Source organism: Colius striatus, chromosome 10 (genome assembly GCF_028858725.1).
Source record: "Colius striatus isolate bColStr4 chromosome 10, bColStr4.1.hap1, whole genome shotgun sequence".
Lineage (NCBI taxonomy): Eukaryota > Metazoa > Chordata > Aves > Coliiformes > Coliidae > Colius > Colius striatus.
In genome coordinates, this window is record NC_084768.1 from 19,019,687 (window position 1) to 19,039,461 (window position 19,775).

The 19,775-nt window shown below is 45.0% G+C and overlaps 1 protein-coding gene across 1 annotated transcript in view; it reads left to right on the forward strand.

Annotated features, from left to right (window-relative positions):
- Positions 1–19,775, forward strand: part of ACBD6 (acyl-CoA binding domain containing 6) — an 88,984-nt gene that overhangs the window by 63,505 nt on the left and 5,704 nt on the right. The gene's annotated exons all lie outside the window — the stretch shown is intronic.

Sequence of the window (19,775 nt, forward strand, 5' to 3'; positions counted from 1 at the left end):
CTTCAGTTAAATACTTCTGAGTATCACAGCTGCTGTCACTGCACTGTGATCTTTGTTGCCATTAAGCTGATTATATCCACTGAAAGATTCACCCAACTAATCCCACGGTGCTGCAACTGGTTGCTTTATATTTAAGCACAATTTATGGGTTTTTTTCTAAGAATTCAAAGTCAGTTTGACTTCACTGGGCTCTCAAAATGGGTCAGACTGTTACAGGGACCCACTTTTTTTTACATTTGATTGGTTAATAGAAGAAAGCAGGACACGTTCACAGGGTCCACGTACTAATGGACGTGCTCATTTTGGGAAGGGTCTGTGCACACATCAGGACTCAGCAGGGTCTGGTGTGATTTGGGGTGAAGATGCTGTGCTGTCACTAACCTTCAGCACGGCATCAGGTTGTGTTTTGCCTGTGTGGGCATACGTACAGACAGCAGCTTTGCATCTAACAGTGACTCTAATGAGAGAGATTTTGACAGGTTGGATTGATTAATTGATTTAACAATCAATTTAAATCTAGTTCTTGGTTATTTTTCTAAGGAAAGGTTGATTTTCTTTGGTTAGTAGCCATTAAAATATGTTCATCTGCAACTAAATATAGCCTTTATAGTAAATTTAGTTGTTCTTGCTAATCAGATACACAATGTCTGTCCATGTTTACTTAATTATGTAGTTTAGCCTAGTTTATTCACCTTCTCAATTTTTACATTTGAATCAGGCTAGAAAAAGCAAATGGAACATTTCTTCTCTCTTAGTTTTTTGTTTTCTCTTATGCCCGAGTACCTCTGAATGGAATGTTTCAGCTTCTGAAAACTCCCCCGTAAGGATTTTTAAACACTTCTTAAAAATAAAGTCTCATCATAAATATGTTGGGCTTAGTAAATAGAGTTTTCTATGTATTTATGTATCACACTATAAATAACACACTACTTAAAGGAGATGACATGTGGCACATTTGAATAGTCAACTCTCCTGCTCAAGATTTGTTAACAAAATCAAGGATTTTAGAAGTAAAATAATGGAGCAACTGAAGAAGGATGAGGACCCAAACATAGGCTTGAATTCTGTCATTAAGCATTTTGTGTTTGATAAAGTTTTTATCTCATTTCTCTCATGTTGTCTGTTGTCTACCTGGAGACTTTGGGCTTGACTTTGCCTGCCCAAGAAGCACACTTTCCACTTTCCAGGCAAGCTGAGTGGAAAGAACATACCATGCATTCAGTGACATAGATTAAAGTGCATAACGCAGCGCAATGGTTTTCCTGCAGTATTATTTGCATTTCACATCTTCTAAAAGCTGTTTCTTCAGACACAGTGCATAGTTATCACTCAGATACTTTTAATTTTTTGCAGTCTCCCATGACACAGACTTGACTGTTGTATACATAAGCATATGGTCATTCTTTCCAGTTTCTCGGGATTTTAAAACTAGTAGATCTGTTGTCTCATACTTAGTTTTTATCCATTAATAGTCCAAACCTGGTCTGATAACTCAAAAGAATGGTTACAGGAGTTTACAGAATTACTTACCTGCTCGGTAGTTTGACTTTCTTTAGAGATGCTACTTGAAAACATGCATCATTTTTCATTTAACATTAGTGGTTGTATGAAATTGTGTTCTGTTGGGCCATCACTTAGGTTGCCCAAACTTCACATATGTTAGAGAAATATTTTTCATTTTATCAAGGAACAAAAAAAAGCATTAAATTTCATTCCTCCTAGGCAGGAGGAATTGTAACTAACATTAGTTTGAATCTGTAGGAGCTTCTGAAGAATTGCTTCACGATTCCAGCTACAACTTTTCATACAAGCTTTAAGGTCCAGCTTTAAAACTGGTGGAATTGAATATATTAATTCCATTGGCATTTTTATCTTTAACCCTTAATTGTTTAATTGACCAAAACTTGTAAAGCTGCCTGTGAGTGATCCTTGATGAAAGCAGAAGACTGAAAATAACTACCCAGCAGGCACGTGTCAGCATGCCAGCCCAGTTGTGGTATGTCTCCTTAGCAGCTTGGAGAGATTCAGTTCACAGCTTGTGGTTTACAACTTCTAGCTCTTCATTATTTTTTCTTCCCAGATTACTAAATAAATGCAGGGTTCTCACTAAACATAGGCTTAGGTGAGGACAGATCTTATAAAAAGAAGGAAGACCTAGTGTGGAAAAGGACAGTATGTTCTGATAGTCACAGCATAGCACTGAGAGCTCAGAATCCTGAAACTAATCCTGGCTGTGTTCCTCTTTTGACCTTGAGTAAGTCAGACAGGGAGGGGTTTTTTTGTGTCTCAGTTTCCATAACTAACATGGGAATATTATGTGCATATATCCCTGGGTCTTGCCTAGATTAATAAATCAATATTTGTAAAGTAAGCCTTGATAAATGCTAACTGTATTAATACGTGTACTTGAACCTTGGGCAGAACTTTGGGAATGTGCCTGCATTTCTGCCGTGCAAGTGTCTGGGGTACATCAGGGCCCTGGGCCGGAGCGGTCAGCAGTGAGAGACACCGGTTTGGGTCATTTTCCTCCTCCCAGGGGACTGCCTCTCACACATATCTGCAAGAAGGTCTTGAATACAACTTTTCCACTTAACATGCTCCCCCATCACCCACTGTCAGCAATGAGATTAAATTCTGTGCGACTGCAGAGGACGTCGCATGATTAAAATCCTCTTTTAGAAATTAATATGTACCATCGCTCTGTAGTACTGTGCCTCTTCTCAGAGAAGGGTATTGTCTCCTGAGCACTCAAGGTGTGAAAAGCCACCAACTGAAGCTATCTATCTTTGAATTTTATGCCATTGCACAGTTGCTCCAGTGACAGCTACAACTGCATAAAATCATGGGGACTCGGGGACTTCTCCCTTCACAGGGTCACAGGGATGTGGAGTGAGCTTTTGCAGGACAAACAATAGAATAGCAAAAGGTAGGTTTGAACTAGAAGTCCTGCTTACCACACAAAAGGTTTCCCAAGGAGGGGGATGGTCCAAGTCCACATTTACCCATTCTCCTTAGGAAACATCTCCCATAACTGGATATTCTGAAAAATAAAAAACAAACACTTTGTCCCCAGCTATTGCACAGCTTTTCCTTACATTGCTGCTTGTATCAACCCAAAGAAATACAGTAATCACTGCATTTGTATATCCAGGTTCATTAGGCATCAGACACCAATGCAGCCCACAGAAGGGCTTTATTTACACAGACTTCACATGCTCTTGCTAGGTACATATAGGTATGCAGGGCCCCCACATGCAGTACAAGGTGAAGCTCTTGAGCCCTCACTTCCATTCTGCATTAGGTGCTGGGAGGCTTTGTAGCATGACCAAGAGGTGCATAGAACAAGTTCTTTGGGGTGGATGGATGGTTTTCTGGAAGGAGATGGTATTTGAGTATTCACATTTAATTTGGCCAGCAGATACCATATTGCTTTAAGGAGGTGTGCTCCAAAAGGGACTGGCTGAGCTGAGAAGTCTCCCTTTCCACTCACACATCCTTGGTAGTTGTAGCACAAAGCAGCTGATATTAGCAAGTCCCACAGGTGTTCCCTGTTAATAGGCACCTGAATGTGATTTCTGCCAATTTAAGTCCTGCAGTGAACTTGGTGCTCTGAATCAATGCAAAGCTTCAAGTCTCACTGGTAAGTGCAAATATATTTGGTGTGAATTATTCAACTACTGGGAAAGTGCTGATGTTGCCAGCCCGCTCTGTGGGGCTGGTGTCCCTCAGAGAGTTTTGCACCTGCAGGGACACTCCTGGGGAAGGAAGTTTGACTTACTAGGCCCTGTGGTTTTCCTTGTAAAAGCTTACTTATTCAACCCCTTGTGAGCTGAAATAGGAAGTGAAAAGCAAATGATAGTTGGTTTTAGAGTTTGCTTAGTGAAGACTGAAGAGATGTTCTTAAGTTTATTCAGAGCTCTTTCAGCTGCAAGAGATTGGTCTAGGTCACTCTTAGCAGGTGCTAATTAGTGAGGATGCAGATCTATTCCACTTTATCAATAGTTTAGAAAATATGAGTAAAACTTTAAAAGTGTTTATTTGAAAAGTGGGAGAATTCATCTTCTTTAAAGGCAGAAGTCTTAGTTTTTATCTGTTATGGTTTTTTCCTAGCATCTATTTAGGAGTTAATAAAAATATGTTTACTAGAGGGAAGAAAACTCATTTAGCAGAATGGCTTTTCATTTGAGAATGCATAAAATTGTGACTTTAGTTGCTGTTAATGATTTCCTGGTGTTTGAGTTTAAAATGCTCTTGTTAGAGCACTCCTCCTCACTGCCTTTAGTGGAGGATAGATGTGCTTCCTCTCCTATTGACAAGGCTTTCAGAGAAGAACTCCTGTGAAATTAGGTTTTACCAGGTTAGACTTTCCCGGCTTTAATTTCAAAACCAAAAAAGACAGGAACTTCTGAAGAAAACCAGAAAGGTTGCAAATGTTTTTCTTCCCTCCATCAGCAAAAGTGAGCTTTTTAAATATCAGTCCTTTCCTAGTCTGTGTTCTCTCTGTAAGCCTCCCGTTGTGTTTGATTCTTCTCTTCCCTAAGTCACATGCCAGACCCTGAAGGGCTCCAGGGACGTGGCTTCTTCAGATCTGTTGGTGTAGCATATTTCTGTGCTTTAAGCAGCCTGATTGTGTCCCTTGCTTTCCTGATTTGCTACAAGAAGGCCCTACTTGTTGCTAGTGATTGTGCAGGAGCAGTGGGGTTTTAAAGGAGTTTATGTCCTTCAATTACCTTAGTCTTGTTGCTTTCTTGAAAATGAATTCTTTGTGCCTTAGAGAAACAACTGTCTTCAGAAGTGTGTACACTGGCCAGTGCAGGTGTACAGGCCTGCAAAAAAAGTCATAGTTTTACAAGGCAGGGACATTCCCACGTATCAGGTAGTCACAGGCTGGAGATGCATCTTTTCTGTTGGGCTGAGGGGTGTGTTCCCTGGCCTGCAGCATGGCCTGGGTCGTGAGGATAACCCTGAGTCCTTTTTCTAAGGATGGGTCTGAAGTGCCTGCTGGAAGGAAGCATTGGTATACCTGTGTTTGTTCCTCTGTGGTACTTATTCCCCACTTGTGTCTGAAAAGATCTTTGGAATTAAATGCAATTCAGGCAATTTATACAGTGGCTGTAAGGCATCCATGTGTTTTTAGACTCTACTTGTCATGTACAGACAATGCAGTTGTTGGGAGGTGCAGACTGGTGCCCAGGAGCTGTTCTCATCTCCTGATTCAGACCCTGTTGTGGTAGGACATACCTTAACTCCTGCTCTCCTGACCTGCCTGAGTATTGGCTGCTGAGCCTTGCTCAGACACATGGCCCTACTTCAGCTTAATTCCCCTGCTATAGTTTGAGGTATGGGGACCAGTGCCCCAGGTGGAAGGCACATGGCATGTTCCCTGTTCTACAGGTGGGGAAACTGAGGCACGGAATGGTTGGAATTTAGCCACTGTTTGTGGCAAAGCTCCTTCTGCCCATGCTAGACTTACTCTGTCTCTGTAGGGAAGGCAGGCTGGAGGTTAAGACTGAACAGCTACTTCTGCCACAGGAACTGGATTATGTGGCAGACAGGAATTGTGCCTGCTGCTTTGAGTTCTGAATGTGCATTTCTGCTAAAGCTTTTCCCTGGCTGCTGGCAGGCCTCTGGCTTCCAAGAGCTCAGTCCTGTTTTTCCTGTCAGAGGATCTGGGGGAATTTATAAGAATGCTACCTCAAAGCAGAATCTGGCTTTGCACAGCTTTTTAGAAGAGGATTGTTTTGGGTCAAAATTAATGCAAACACTTGTGTGGCCCATTTAACATTCAGTTTATGGACCTGTTAAGGGAGCAGGATAATCCCTTTAGATTACCCATGTAATTCCTCGTGAATATTTATTTTAGGGTGACTTTTGTGCCCTTAGTCATTAGCAAAGGTTAGTAATGCATCTCACAGCTGCCAGACCCAATCCAACAGCATTTGTCAATGGGAGGGTTTCTCTTTTTGTTTCCTTTTTTTCCTTTTTGTTTGTTTTTGAACATTTCTCCCAACTCTTGCCGGCTTAATCCCACGAGCTCCTCTCTAATCGCAGGGAAGCATCTGAGCTGCCTCTGCTGCCTTGACTTCCACTGGAGTGAGGCTAGGGAGGGTGCCTAATCCTGGGCTTTTCTCCTCCAGCCTGCTGAGGGTGCTGGGCACGGGGCCCACGTGGGCTGCCGGGGGTGCGGGGGATGGAGCACGCAGCGGGTTCAAGGACACGCTCCTGCTTTTAGTGTGCGCAGACATGCTCCCACTCGCTCTCTGATTGGCAAGGTTAACTCAGAGAGGCTGCAGCTTTTTAAACTGATTTGATTAGACCCACTACTTCATCCCATTCCCTCCCCCACCACTCGGCCCACCACCTCCTGATCCTTTTAACACAGCTCTTGGTCCAATAACCAGACGGTTTGATTTTAAGAGTTTGGGGGCTTTTTTGCCCCCTTTTTTCTAATTTTCATGCTGAATTTTGACATTTTGTAAAATAAATTATGCAGCCCTCCAGGGAAGATCAGGAGGCAGTGTGGGGTGTGCATAGCCTCCAAGGTGTGTTCTATTGTGACTAGTTGAGAAGCTGGAATTTGCTGCCTCCTTCTTGCTTTCCCCATCTCTGCTCCTCTCCTAGCTCTTGCTGTGTATGTGTGCATTTGGGCACAAGAGGCTGAGGGCTCCAAATTGGATGTTCATTGCCTTCCAATACCTGTTCTACCTGCAAAACCAGGGCTGGGGAGCATTATACAGTCAGCCCAAAATGACAGCACCCCAGGACCTCTTCTGCTGTGTTATGATGACGTGTTCATGGTTCACAAAAAGAAACAGGGATGGTGTGGACAGAGAACTCTCTAGGAGCAACGTTACTGGTTGGCATTGCTCAGGGAAAACACCCATCACTTCCAACTTGCAGGCTAATGACAAGGATGGGCTTGGAGGGGCTGGGAGATGCTCCTTTGGCATTGATGCCCACAGCCATTGGCTCAGCTTGCCCAGCCTTTAAAGAGTATGTGATTCTGTTGCTGTCTGGTAAAGTCTGGTGTGCTTTAGTGTTTTGTGTCCAATCAATCCAGTGCCCCGCCTCTCTATGCAGCTTATGTTTGTCATATTAAATACTCCAGAGAAATTTGGAGCCTTGTGTGTCTCTTGCCAAGTCTCTCTAGTCCTCCTATAAAGAAATAAATAAAGCCTATAAATTACAGGCTGTTATAAAACCAGGGAGCCCTGACTCACAGACTAAAATTACTGAAGAAAGACCACTACTGCTGAATTTTTGGGAATCCCTGACCGAGCCAGGGGAAGCTGCATCTTATTATCACTTGTCTGTTACTTTCACCAGAACTGATGTAAAGTGTCGTGGGGTAGTTGAGCAGCTTGGTGCTAGCAGGGACCAAATCTAGCAAGCAGGACCAACCCTACAGTCACCATGGTGAAAAAGTCCCCTCCACGCAATGTATTAAACCTTGACATACTGCATTACTTAAGAGGTCTCGGGGAAAATTAAACCCCTTTTGACTGGGTTTTGCAAGACAGGGAAAATTTTAGTGACGTTTAAAAGGTTTCTCTTGTGTTCCTCTAATGGGATAAATAAAAAAAGGCTTGTTTTAGGCCAGCAAATGGGGGGACAATCCAATTTCCCTGATTCCATCAAGGCACTCTTAAAGCATTAGCTTGTGCAGTTTTAAAAAAACCCACAACAGACTGACCCCTCTTGCCTGATGGCTTTGAAAAGTGTCCTGATGTGGAGGTATTTATCCTACACAACATGCTTCATCGAGGCACTCCAGCAGCACTCCTAAATACACTCCTTTGTTATTAAACTGTTTAGGAGGACAGCATGCACAGGAGGAAACACAGGCACCAGTTTATTATTTACTGCAGCAATCCACGCTGGGACTGTGCTCAGAGACTAATGCACAGTGACGTGCTCCTTTAAATTTGGTACTTGTAAGATAAAAAGGATGGCATTAACTGGTAACATTTCTGATGAAGGACCAAAACCTAAGCATGCCCTTAACTTTATGGTTTTAAGCGGAGTTTTGGCTCAAAATAAATAAAGATTCCCCTGTGGAACATTATATTTGCAATTTGTTTCCATCAGTCAGAAAGATTAATGTATCAACACTTACTTTGGAGGGGGCTCTGGGGATTGATAATGGGAGATACGAAGCCTTTCACCTCGAGGTCAGTGGTTCAGCTCTGCCCCACGTCGGTCACCACCACCGGTACCTGCCATCTGCTGCTCCCCAGCCGTCTGCCCAGTGGAAAATGAGCTGGTCCCAGTTCGGGGTGCTGGGGACAGATGTCCAGGTGCCAGCAGACTCCCTGGGCTGCTTTGGTAGGAAATAAGACGGACCCACTCAGCTCAGCCCCATCCTTCAGCTCAGACTCAGCACCACTAAGGAACTTGACCTTCTGCCGTGCTCGTACAACCCATGAATGGTGAACCTGTTATTCCTGCCCTGTGCAGAATAACTCATTCAAAAAGCAGGACATCCCTGAACATAAATCTGTCTGTTATAAAGTTGGCTGCAGTTTTCCCTCATTGCCTCAGCTACTGCTGAATTTCATTAGGAACACCTCTATTATACAGCACAGGGAGGGCGCGAGTGCTGCCTCTAGACTTTGAAAGAGACCTTTAAAATGAAGATCAATTTTGCATCTCACTAAATAAGTAATGACAGACCAAACTGCAAGTACTTAGTTCAGCTTTATTTTAATAGCACTGTGGCTCCATCGAGAAAGCCCAGTTACTGATATAGTTTGATGTCCTGAGGCAGTTTTCTCCAGACGTTTTTGCTTTTTTTCTTGACACTATATTAATAGCTGTTTGGAGACCTGACTGCCTGTGAATAAGCAGAACCAATAAACCTCTTCCCTCTCTATTTATTTCTCTTTTCTTCCATCAGGAAACAGCCCCAACTATGATAGGCTGCAAGGGAAGTTTTCAGAGTCTAATAGTTGTGTTCAGTGGTGGATGATCAAATGGCAGAGCAGCTTCATGTCTTATAAAATTTCTTTTAAAAAAGCTAAATCAGCTACTAATATAATTCAGGGAGGCTGATAAAAAGTGGTTGGATGTCACAGAAACAACAACCCTTTGAGGTGATGAGACGGGAGCTTCTTAAATCAGCGCGTGCAGTTGGCTTCTCCCTGGCAGTGGTCCACTTCAGGGCAGGATCCAGGCTCTGATGCCTTCCCCCCACTGGCAGACTGTGAGTGTGTGAATGTCCTCTCTAATTCCAGATTAGTCAAAGAGGAGTTGTCAACCTTAAGAATCAGGCGTGCTTGGGAAGGAGAGGCTGTCTGGAAGCTACGGGACACAGCAGTATCCTGAGATGCTTTGAGATGTCTGAACAAGGTTCCTGGTAGGGGAGTTTTCTAAAAGAGTAGAAAAAAAAGAAGTAGCTTTCAAGCTGAGGGCCACAGGCCACTGTAACACTGCTGCCCTAGGCTTCTCCGTGCTTGGCTTGATCTCGTTTAGTTAGTTCAGATCCTCTCAACATGGCAAGTTTTTAATTTTTTGCACCAAGACAAGATTTATGAGACCAAAAGAGAAACTCTAGAGTTTTTATCGTTGCCATCTTAAGAGAGAAGATTATCCCCGGGCCATTAGCGGCATCTCTGTGGCACGTCACCACATGCAATGTGGCTGTTCTTCTATTGCAACCATGCCTGCAGCCATCATGATACTGCAGCCTCCTACTGCAGGGTTTTTGGGCAGTTCAGATGGCCTTGCATACACCCAGATCTGTGGAAATCGAACTGTGGCTTCAGACAGGGCACTGCTTTAGCCCACACAGGGGTGGCTTCTGTGCTTTCTTTTGGATTTCTTTATCTCTAATGGTCACTCGGTTGTCAGCTTTAAAAGGATGCTTTATATGGAGAGGAGGTCCTGAAATGCACAGTGGCAGCTCTGGGTCCATTATAGCTGACAATTAAAAGTGCAGCATCTCCCAGGGCTGTGGGTTCAAGCCTGAAAAGAAGTTATTTGCCAAGTCCTGAATCCCTTTAAATAAATCTTAGCCAGCATTTGTCTAGGAGTCAGAAAGGGCTCAGGTGAACTGAGCAGTGGCAGCAACACTCTCAGCTCCCCCTGTCTCGTGTCCAACTTGCTAAATTTAGCAGCCTAATCAAGCTTCCTTCTCTCTCTTTAATCGTGGCATGCTGACTTGCTGGTTGGTGCTGGATCTGGTCCTGCTCGCAGTGTTCGCAGCCCGTGGGTGGTGACCGGGGAGCCATATGTGGGGGAGCAGCCAGTTTGATAGGCCACCACAGCAGCACTTCCACTTGAGCTCCCTGCTCCCAGCCACACGTGCTGCCCTGATATCCGACAGCCGGTCCCACGCGGGCACTGTGCCAGCAGTGACTTTACAGGCTTTGTGGCAGAGATTATTTAAAGGAGATTAACCCTTCTAAACCCCTTAGATTTTAATTATTTCTGTATGTATTTATAAAACCTGCAGTCTGCTAGTTCCAGGGCACAACTGCCCCAGTCCCCATCCTTAACCTGGATTCATGACCATACAGTTCAGCCATATTACAAGACAGAGGCTGGGCCGGACCGGGGTCACTTGACTTATTTATCTATTGCCGCTGTGGAACAGTTCACATCTGTGCTGAAAATGAAACGTTATGGTTTCGAATTGTAAAAAGGAGCTAATAATTTGAATTACTTTAAAATACTAACACTGCATTAATTGAATTGTTTGAGTCGATGGTGACATCTCATTGTTTTGGTTAAGGCAGCTCTGTCACTAATGCAGACTGTTGCCTCCCCACTGCCTGTGAAAACAGAGCACCCATGTTCTATCTGAAGACAGGGCTCTCAGGGGGGTTGATGCATTGGCTGCCAGCAGAAGGAAGGCCTGTTCTTTCAGTCAGTCTCTAAGCAAAATTTCGATGTGCATATTAATGCTGGGAGATGAGAAAGTCTGGGAGTTGAGAAAGTCTGGAAGATTGTCATGGATAACAGATACTGTTAAAAGGGGGGAAAAAGTATGCACCTCCATCCTTTCATGATTTCTCTCCTATTCGTCATGTTACTTAGTGCTGGGCTAATTAGTGATGTTAGAGTTAAGGACTATTGAAGGGAGGGTTTCTACTCTGCATGCAGGGTGTAAAATCCAGATGAGACTGGGAATATCTCATTTCTGTTTCACAGACCAACGTGAGTGATCTCAGGTGATACAGGCCTGGCAGAGGTGGGAAAAACAGTTACTAAGCCATTGCCACTGAGACTGTTGGATCAGAGATACTCCAGAGACCGCCTCTTAGTGTAGGTTACAGTCCTGGCATGAGTGCTGTAGCTCCATTTCTATGAATGCTGATAAAAAAATGACTATTTAAATGTGTGTCTACCTGCTTTGTAAATGCAAGTGTAAAAGTGGCTGTTAGAAGGAAACAAGAGCAGCAGCATTAGGGATGCAAGTAATCTGAGAAAAAAAATAGGTCATTTTGAATACATTTCTTAAAATCAGATGATTTTTATTTATTCTTGTCTCTTGAGCATGAAAATAAATGCAGACAGTGCCAAGGAGTCCATAAATAACTTTTTCTTGGAGAATCTCTTTAATATGCACACAGTCCTGCTTCTGTGGTAGTCAACATTTGACCAGTGGCAATTAATTTCTTATCACAGTCTTTCTATGAGGTAAGAAAACATTAGTGTCTCCATTAGGAGGTGGAGAACTGGAGCTCTTTGAGAGCTAATGATGAGCCCGGCTTCTCTCCCCTGCCCCATGGCTTGCCAGGAGCTGCTGGAGGGAAGAGAGCATTGCAGCAATGCCTCTCCTGCAGCAAGTCTGGATGCTCCTCTCCAGGCAGGTCTGTCCTCCTGACCAAATGATAGACTCAGAAAACGTTCAATATCTGTATATTTCCGAATAAATCTCGTTAACCTAGTGAATTTTCACCTGCTTACTGTGAGACAGACAGTATTTCCTTTAACAGCAGGTGGTAAAATGGGGGTGAAAAAAAAGAATTAAGGTCCCCAGTATAAATCTGTCTAGAAAGGATGAAAAGAGGGCTCCTTACAAACCCAACCTTACAGAAAATAACGTATGATCCCGTGGCATGTGGGTGATTAGGCAAAGCGTCCCAGAGGTTAATATATCTTCTGTTGTTTGAAGGGGTAGGATCTGGAGCTGAAGGGGCTGGAGTCGTGCCTTCAGCCCCTGGGAAGGGGAGCAGGGAAGCAAAGGGTTAAATTTCCAGGCTGTAGAAGCAGATTGTGTTTTCCTTCTATGATGTGGGCTGACAAGACATCAGTATTCTATTCATCTGTTGGGAATTAGGCTGTTAATCCAATCAATGACTCTTGAGCGAGCTGCAGCCTGCCTCCCCACTGGGGAACAATCGGATCAGACTGGAGATTGTTTAAGAGCACAGTGCCGGCCGGTGTCAGGTGGAATTTCCAAGCCTTCCCTAGTGAACTGGGGATGGGGAAGCTGTCTCAGCCCATTTATCCTGCCCCTTAAATAACCAGGTATCTGCCTCTACCCCACTAAAGTGATAAAGCAGGGTACAAGAGCTACTAACTTTTACATGAGGAAGGGAAAGGGAAACACCCAAAGTTTTTTAGCATCTTGCCCTTAGGAATATCATGCTGTTTGCAGCCTGGGAGTGTATTTGCGTGGTTTTATTGGAGGCTGGCTCAACTGCAGCCCTGTGACACTTGTTACAGCTCTAAGCGCTGGCTCTTCCCAAACACACAGTTGATTCCTGGGCTGAAGAAGCCGGGAGCTTCCCTGCAGCTTTTATATTGCACCAACACACTTGTTTGATGACCAGAGATGTGCCTTATGCTGGAAGTAACAAGCAGTAGCAAATATTCTTTGGAGCAGCCTATAAATACGTACACACAGATGTGCTCAGAGTGCTGGCTGCAAATTGGGGTGAAAACTCCATGGGAAAACAGCCCTGAGAGTTTTGGTGTTGCTGCATGAGTGGCTGTGGAGCTTCAGAAATCAGTTTGTTCTGCAATTAGACAACCATGTCTGCAGTGAGATATTGAGGATCTGTATCTGTGCCAGCAGCACTACATTCTGATGATAGTAGATGTGATAAATCCCATTGCACTTGGAAATTTAGGTACAGCACCAGTTAGAAAGTAGGGCGATGCGGGATTAGCGTAACCCTGGCACGCTGAACTCCTCGGGCCCGTGGCGTTTGGGTGCATTAGCAGATGCAGGCTTCGGGAGGCAGCCAGGGGCAGCTCCTGGGCATCACATTCTCTCTGAGCTTTCTTAGATCTGTTTTTAACAGCAGCTTTGCAAGTGGAGAGCTCCCCCAAATTAGAGTATCTAAATGAACAACGAGTATGAGCTCAGGCAGCGAATGTGAGTCAGGAGGTCTCCAGACAGAAGGATCCCCTGCTCTGAGGTTTGGCTTTCGGGGACTTCAGCATCCCTCTTCCCTGGATCATAATTTTGAATCAAACAAAAGCTAATGCAATTTCCTTTGCCTTTCAGTGGCAGATTGTGCCGTAAGGGTCCGTGCCATTAGAAATGTAATAATTGCTTCTCTATGCAGATCTAATTTATCCGTGAGGCACTTAGTAGATAGGCCAAATGATAGCCTGGCAGTAGGCTCTGGAGAAGGGCCCAAGAGGTGATGATAAAGATCTGTCTTGCACCTTCCAACCCTACAGATATCTGCCCAGCACAGTGCAGGAAAAGGTCTGAACTGGAGGAAGGGGACAGAGAAGAGAGATCTTGGAGAGGGAGAATAAGAGAGGAGTCCCAGCCACGTCTACCCACGTGCAAGGGAGGTGGAAGATTTCATAATCAGAGAACAAAAACTTAGGGGACTTTGGGGATTTGCAGTCCCCAAATAACACCTGTTTGTGACCAGTACATAGATTTTGGGTTTGCTTCTGCCAGAGGTTGCTCTGTATCCTTTGTCCCATGGTGTTGGTCCTTGGAGAATGCCTGAGCTGCCTTCCAGCTGGTACCAAGGATCTGAATCATTATGCCTGACAACAACCTACATTTAACAACCATAACCTCACAAGCACCATCTAACCAATTATCCTCAGACAGGCCACCTAGTCTGAAAAAAATGGGCAGAAAACATAAAAGTCTGTTTCACTTTCCTAGAATCAGAGCTGTTGGGAACTCCAGGTGTTCTGGTATGAAACTGTTAGATCGTCTTGTCTCTCGATTTGCACTGTCACTGATGTTGCTCTAAGGCTCAGAAGGAGACTAAAAGCAGAAGTGTAGGTGCATGTGGGTGCACTAAGGTAGGGATTTCAAAAAAAAAGAGGGGATCCAATTTTAACCTAAACCACTGCTTCCCTATGGCACTGTTTTCATGCGTGGCAACTTGATCATCTGTCTGCTTCAGCTCAACAGGCATTCATTTGACGTGCATTAATGTGTGTGTCCAAACCCAGGCTGCAGTGTGCAAAACAAAAGAGCACATAAATGAAAATAAAGGCTGTGTTGGGACCATCTACTGGGTTGTCTGGTGACATTCAGGCTGTTTGTCCTCACCCTCATGGCCTGGTTTTACGTATTGGTTGGCATTAGCATGTAAATTCTGGTACGCTTTTAGTGGTAGCCTCTCCCTCAAGTCATCTTGGGGACACAATTTCAGAGAGAGAAAAAGAAGATGATGAGGTTAAAGTAAATTGTTGGGAAGTTGAAGTCTAAAGTGGAAATAAATGAGAAATAAAACCCTTTTTAAAAGTGGAGGGAAGTATTTTCTTGCTATTTTTCATCTCCCTGGCTTGAGTGAGTGTGTGTTGCGAGGCTGCAGAGATTTATATTCCCAGCTCCTAAGCACCAGTGCTTGTTCAGAAGCTGTATTATTCTAGCCCTTTTTATTTGCTCACCTTCTAAAGATGTAGTGTAAATATTTATCTTCCCTCTGGCCTATGGTGCTGCCCAGGACCCAGAGCTGTTAAACACTCTTATCACCTCATCGGTCTTATCTCCTGCGATCTCCACCAACATTTGGAGTCCGTCATGGGAAGGAGCCTGCACCTTCAATGGAGCCACAAATGAACAGAAAGAAGGGATGGGGACTTGGGGGAGAATACCTTAAAATAAAGAGTACATCTGCCATCCCTCAGAAGGGAGAGGTTAGGGTTTCTTTTCTGCTGTGCTTTTCCATGCTGATGGTGTCTGCACTCGGAGATGCGATTGAAAGCACAGAGATGAGGTCTCGGTGTGAACCAGCACTCCAGGAGGTATGAGGGTCCTGTGCAGACCCTCACAGCTGCTGCGAAGGGCTGTGCAGCCCCAGCTTCAGCACTGGAATTGTAGCTTATCAGGAATTGTGCTTAGCAGGAATTGTGGCTTATAACATGTGCAGCATCTCAGCAGGGCTCAGCCAAGCCATTTCCATGTCTCTGCCCCCCAGTTCAGAAACCTTGTGTTAGGTTAAGCAGGGTACAGAAATTCCAAGGGAATGAACGTGAGATGGCAACACGGATATAATCCTATCACTTATAAGACAAAATTGCCGTGCAGTAGCCGTGGTACCACTTAATGGATAAGACAGTTGGTCCATCTGCACTCGGTCCATCTTCTCTCATTTCTCTTGCTTAAATTTCTCAGGAGCAGAACACAATCCTGTTATCCAATAAGTTACCCACTGGTAGTTGGATTTTCATTGAGTGACATCTGTCGCAGACCATGGATGCAAGAGGCACCTGAGATTTTGTAGCGTCTTTGTTTTGGTGGATTTGGTAGACATGGACGTTTGATTTTCTTTTTGAGGTATTTGGAAGCACTCTCCTCTCCCTTGAAAGCAGCAGCTCAGCTGTCAGCCTGCTGTGACCAGATGTGCCAGGGGCACCAGGGCTAGCATGTGGTGTTAGGAGGCAAGAGGAAAGCTGGCAATCAATCTCTGTTGGTCAGTAACTTGCATGTGTGGGACTAAGTGCTTCTACATTTTAGTGTGTAAGGGTCTTTCCTTCCTTTCTTCTTCTGTCTGGTTATATGGTTCTACCATTGCCACAAGCTCCTTTTTATAGTCAGGGTATTGCTGAAAGGGCTCTGGGACAAGTGCCTTGCAAGCCAAAAGCAGAGCTGTACAAAAGCACATATTATCGCTTTGAGCCTAGCTTTTTCCTCCTTTTGTGTTGAAGTTCACTGAGTCAGAGCTCTGATTTCCTCCTTTTTAACCTATCACGTTGACATTACTCCAGCTGATGTTGAAAAGGAGTTTCTCAGGGGCATCCTGGCATAGAGCAGAGCTCAGTGTTGGCCTTGAAGCTGCTCATCTCTTCATCTGTACTTCTCAACATCAGCTCCCCTACTCTTTGTGCTCCTGTCACATCACAGAAGCTCACACTGGGGGGAAAAAAGTAAAAGTCTCTAATTTCTTAGTCTTTAATTTCTATTAACATGCCTTAACACAGAAATTATAATGCACCATGATGACCTAACTTAACACAGACACAGTTTGGAAGGAATTGGTTATAGTATTCAGGTTTTTACATTAAAGATTTGCCAAATGATTGGTTTCAATAGACTCTGCATCTTCTTGTACTTGCAACTCTGTATAGTTTACATGTCCATAATCCGAAAGCTGAACTAGGGAGGGGAAAAAGTGAACAACCATGACAAACATGCCCCTCCAACTCAGCACTCTGTATAAAATAAGCCAACAAGTATTCTGATGGGTTTTGATAGGGAAAAATTAGCTGTCCGCCCTCCCTTGCAAGCCAGATGAGTGAAACGGTCCATCTGTTCACCACCAGCATCTCTGTCTTCCTCTGGCTGCAGAGGATGCAACTCCTGGCTGCCAGCGATCCCAGGATGGGCTGCTGACATTTGCCAGTGCCCTGGGCAGGGTGCAGCAGGTGAGAACAGAGGCTCTGCCAGGTTATCCCTGTCCGCTCACCACTTGGGGTTGTTCATCCCGGCAGAGGCATGTCACAGAATCATAGAACGGTGGGAGTTGGAAGGGACCTCTATAGCTCATCCAGCCCAACCCCCTGCTAAAACAGGTTCCCCTCGATCACGGGGCACAGGAACGTGTCCAGGTGGGTTTGAAAACCTCCAGAGAAGAAGACTGCACACCCTCCCTGCGCAGCCTGTGCCAGGGCTCCCTCACCTCAACACCAAAGAAGTTTTCACTTGTGTTTAGTGGAACTTTTTGTATTCCAGTTTATGTCCATTACCCCTTGTCCTGTCACTGGGCACTACAGAAAAAAGTGTCAGCCTACCCTCCTGACACCCACCTTTTAAGCCTTCTCCAGGCTAAACAGCCTCAAGTCCTGCAGCCTTTCCTCATAAGAAAGATGTTCCAGTCCTAGGAGAAAGATTCACTGCACTGTGCCCAGGATGCTCCAGAAACTACTGCTTTTTGTCACGCGTTAGGATGTACTCGTTGCATCAAGGCCAGGTTCATCTTGAGATCACTTTGGCACATCCTGTTCTATTGTAAAGCAAACATTTCCAGTGCCTGGTAGGTGATATTCACCTCACATAATTCCCATGATAGGATGTGTAATCCTTGTTTTCATGGCCCTTCTTTGATTAGTTTTCAGGTGTGACCATTTTGCACCAAAGGCTCAGTGTTGCCATACCTGGAGCCAAGCACTGCTCACAGAGCAGCTGAACATGTCAGGCTCTAATTAGCCACAGGGTGCCAAAAAACCCAAATCAAAAAGGGTTTGAGATCTGCAGCCTCCCGAGGGCATTTCAAGGCCCTTAGTGAGTGACCATGCTAGAGCTTTTTCCATTTACCTGGATTAAAATTTGTCACAGAGAAGATACAGGCAAATAGCATAGCATCTGAGAAGTGTAACAAATAGCATTTGGCCAGCTGTCAGGCTCAAAGGGGGGAAAAATCCACAGCCTAAATAAAGTATAAACAGTGTTTGCATAACACTGGATTAATAGTTCTCTTTTAAAACTACACTGGGATTAGAGATGCATCTCGTGTGCCAAGACTTGCTCTCTGTTCTTAGCCCAGTAAACGGCAGAGAAATAAAAGCCTTATTAGCCTGAAGCCCTTCACACAGGCCTTGGGAAGAGGAGCAAAAGGCTGTGGTATTCCTGGAGCCATCCTGTGTATTCTCTAAGAGTTCCCAGGGAAGGGGTCTCCGCATGCGCCTCCAGTGCCGTTCACCTGCGGGTGCTGAGGGCGATGCGGAGGGGGGCTGCCTTCCCATCCCCCACCACACACACAGCCCACAGCTTTGAAAGCTTGCCTTTCTAATAACTCATTCCTAATGCTCCCCCACCTCTTCTTCCCAGCCCTGCTCTGCGTTCTGCTGAAGTCAGTACCGGCCCTGTCACTCCTCTGAGCAGACACATGCTTAAGGACCTCTTGGGGGCTCTGGCTCAGATCTGTTACCTTATTAGTGTGGAATAATCAATGTATGTCCTCCTTGATTCCTGCAGTTGTTTGGTTTGGGTTATCTTCTAATGATACCCATTTGTGTTACGCTGCCCACAATCCAGGCAAGCGACAGGCTGCTGAGACCAGGCACACCAAACGTTAGTGTGAGTGCCACGAATGGGACATAGCAGCATATGGAAATGAAAACCTCCCTCCCTACACTGCTTTTTCCCCAGCAAAGACTTGAAATGGATGTTTAGGCAGCAAATGCCCATTGCCTCTGTCTTTTCTTTTTCGTCCCTGTTGTGTTGTTGTGATGCCATGCTTTGCTCTGGAGCACCTCCCACCCTGAAACACGAGTCAGTCCTAGTTCCTTCAGGGACCTTCTTGTTGTGAGGGTGAAGGAGCACTGGCACAGGCTGCCCAGAGAAATTGTGGAGTCTCCTTCTCTGGAGATTTCCAAACCTACCTGGATGGGTTCATATGCAACCTGACCATAGTGAACCTGCTTTAGCAGGGGGTTGGGCTGGATGATTTCTAGAGGTCCTTTCTGACCCCCACCATTCTGTGATTCTGTGAATATCAAATGGAATAACAGACTGGGAAAAGAGAAGACTCCAAACAGCTACAGGTAGAATTTCTACCTGGTTTTATGTTCTTCTTTCCCCCTTTGCCTGCTGCACAGTCCACAGCAGGCTGTAGAATTTGCACCTTAATCCCAAAGATGATGGTAATTAAAAACTTAAGTCTCCATAAACAGATGCAAATAAATTAAGGAGGCAAAGAACTGAATTAGAGGCTAATCCTGGTGGGACAGTGAAAGTAAAAGGGCCAGTAATTCTGTCCTTCTGTTCCTTCACCTGTTCTGGTGGCGGGACGAGGCTGCAGCATGGTGAGGTTTGCACTGCCGAACGTGCCACGCGAGCACTGTCTGCTCACCAGCAAAGCCCTGGCTGTGCCTGCTGAGCCTGGGAAGGGCCACACTTGGCAGAGCATTGCAGCTGATGCAGGGCTGTACATTTTAGCTCCAGGAGGGAGCTGTGTGCCAGCATCTTCACATCATGCAGCTTGCTTTGCCCTTATACTGCAGGGCTGAGTTCAGCCCTGTGCGTAGCCCTTCCCTTGCCCTCATCCAGCGGCTCAGCAGAACTTACTTGGGCTTTGAGTCCACCTTTGGCCAGACCTGAATTCTGAAGAGTAGGGACCTAAGATTTATTCAGGCGGAAGAACAGTGGGTTTTTTCCCCTGTGAATTCCCTTGGGCTGAAGAGCGCAACGTGCTGAGCTGTGTCAGCATCCCAGTGCTTTAACCTCCTCTCAAGCAGTTAGCCAAGGCTGAGCTTGCCCAGAAGCATCATACACTAAAGCATCAGGATAAGTGAGGGTCCCAAAGGTAAGCCATAGAACTGAAATCCTTGGTAACTCTATGAACTGAGTTAGGCTTATGTCATGACAATCCACACTCTCTTATGGGTGAGTAGATGTTGAT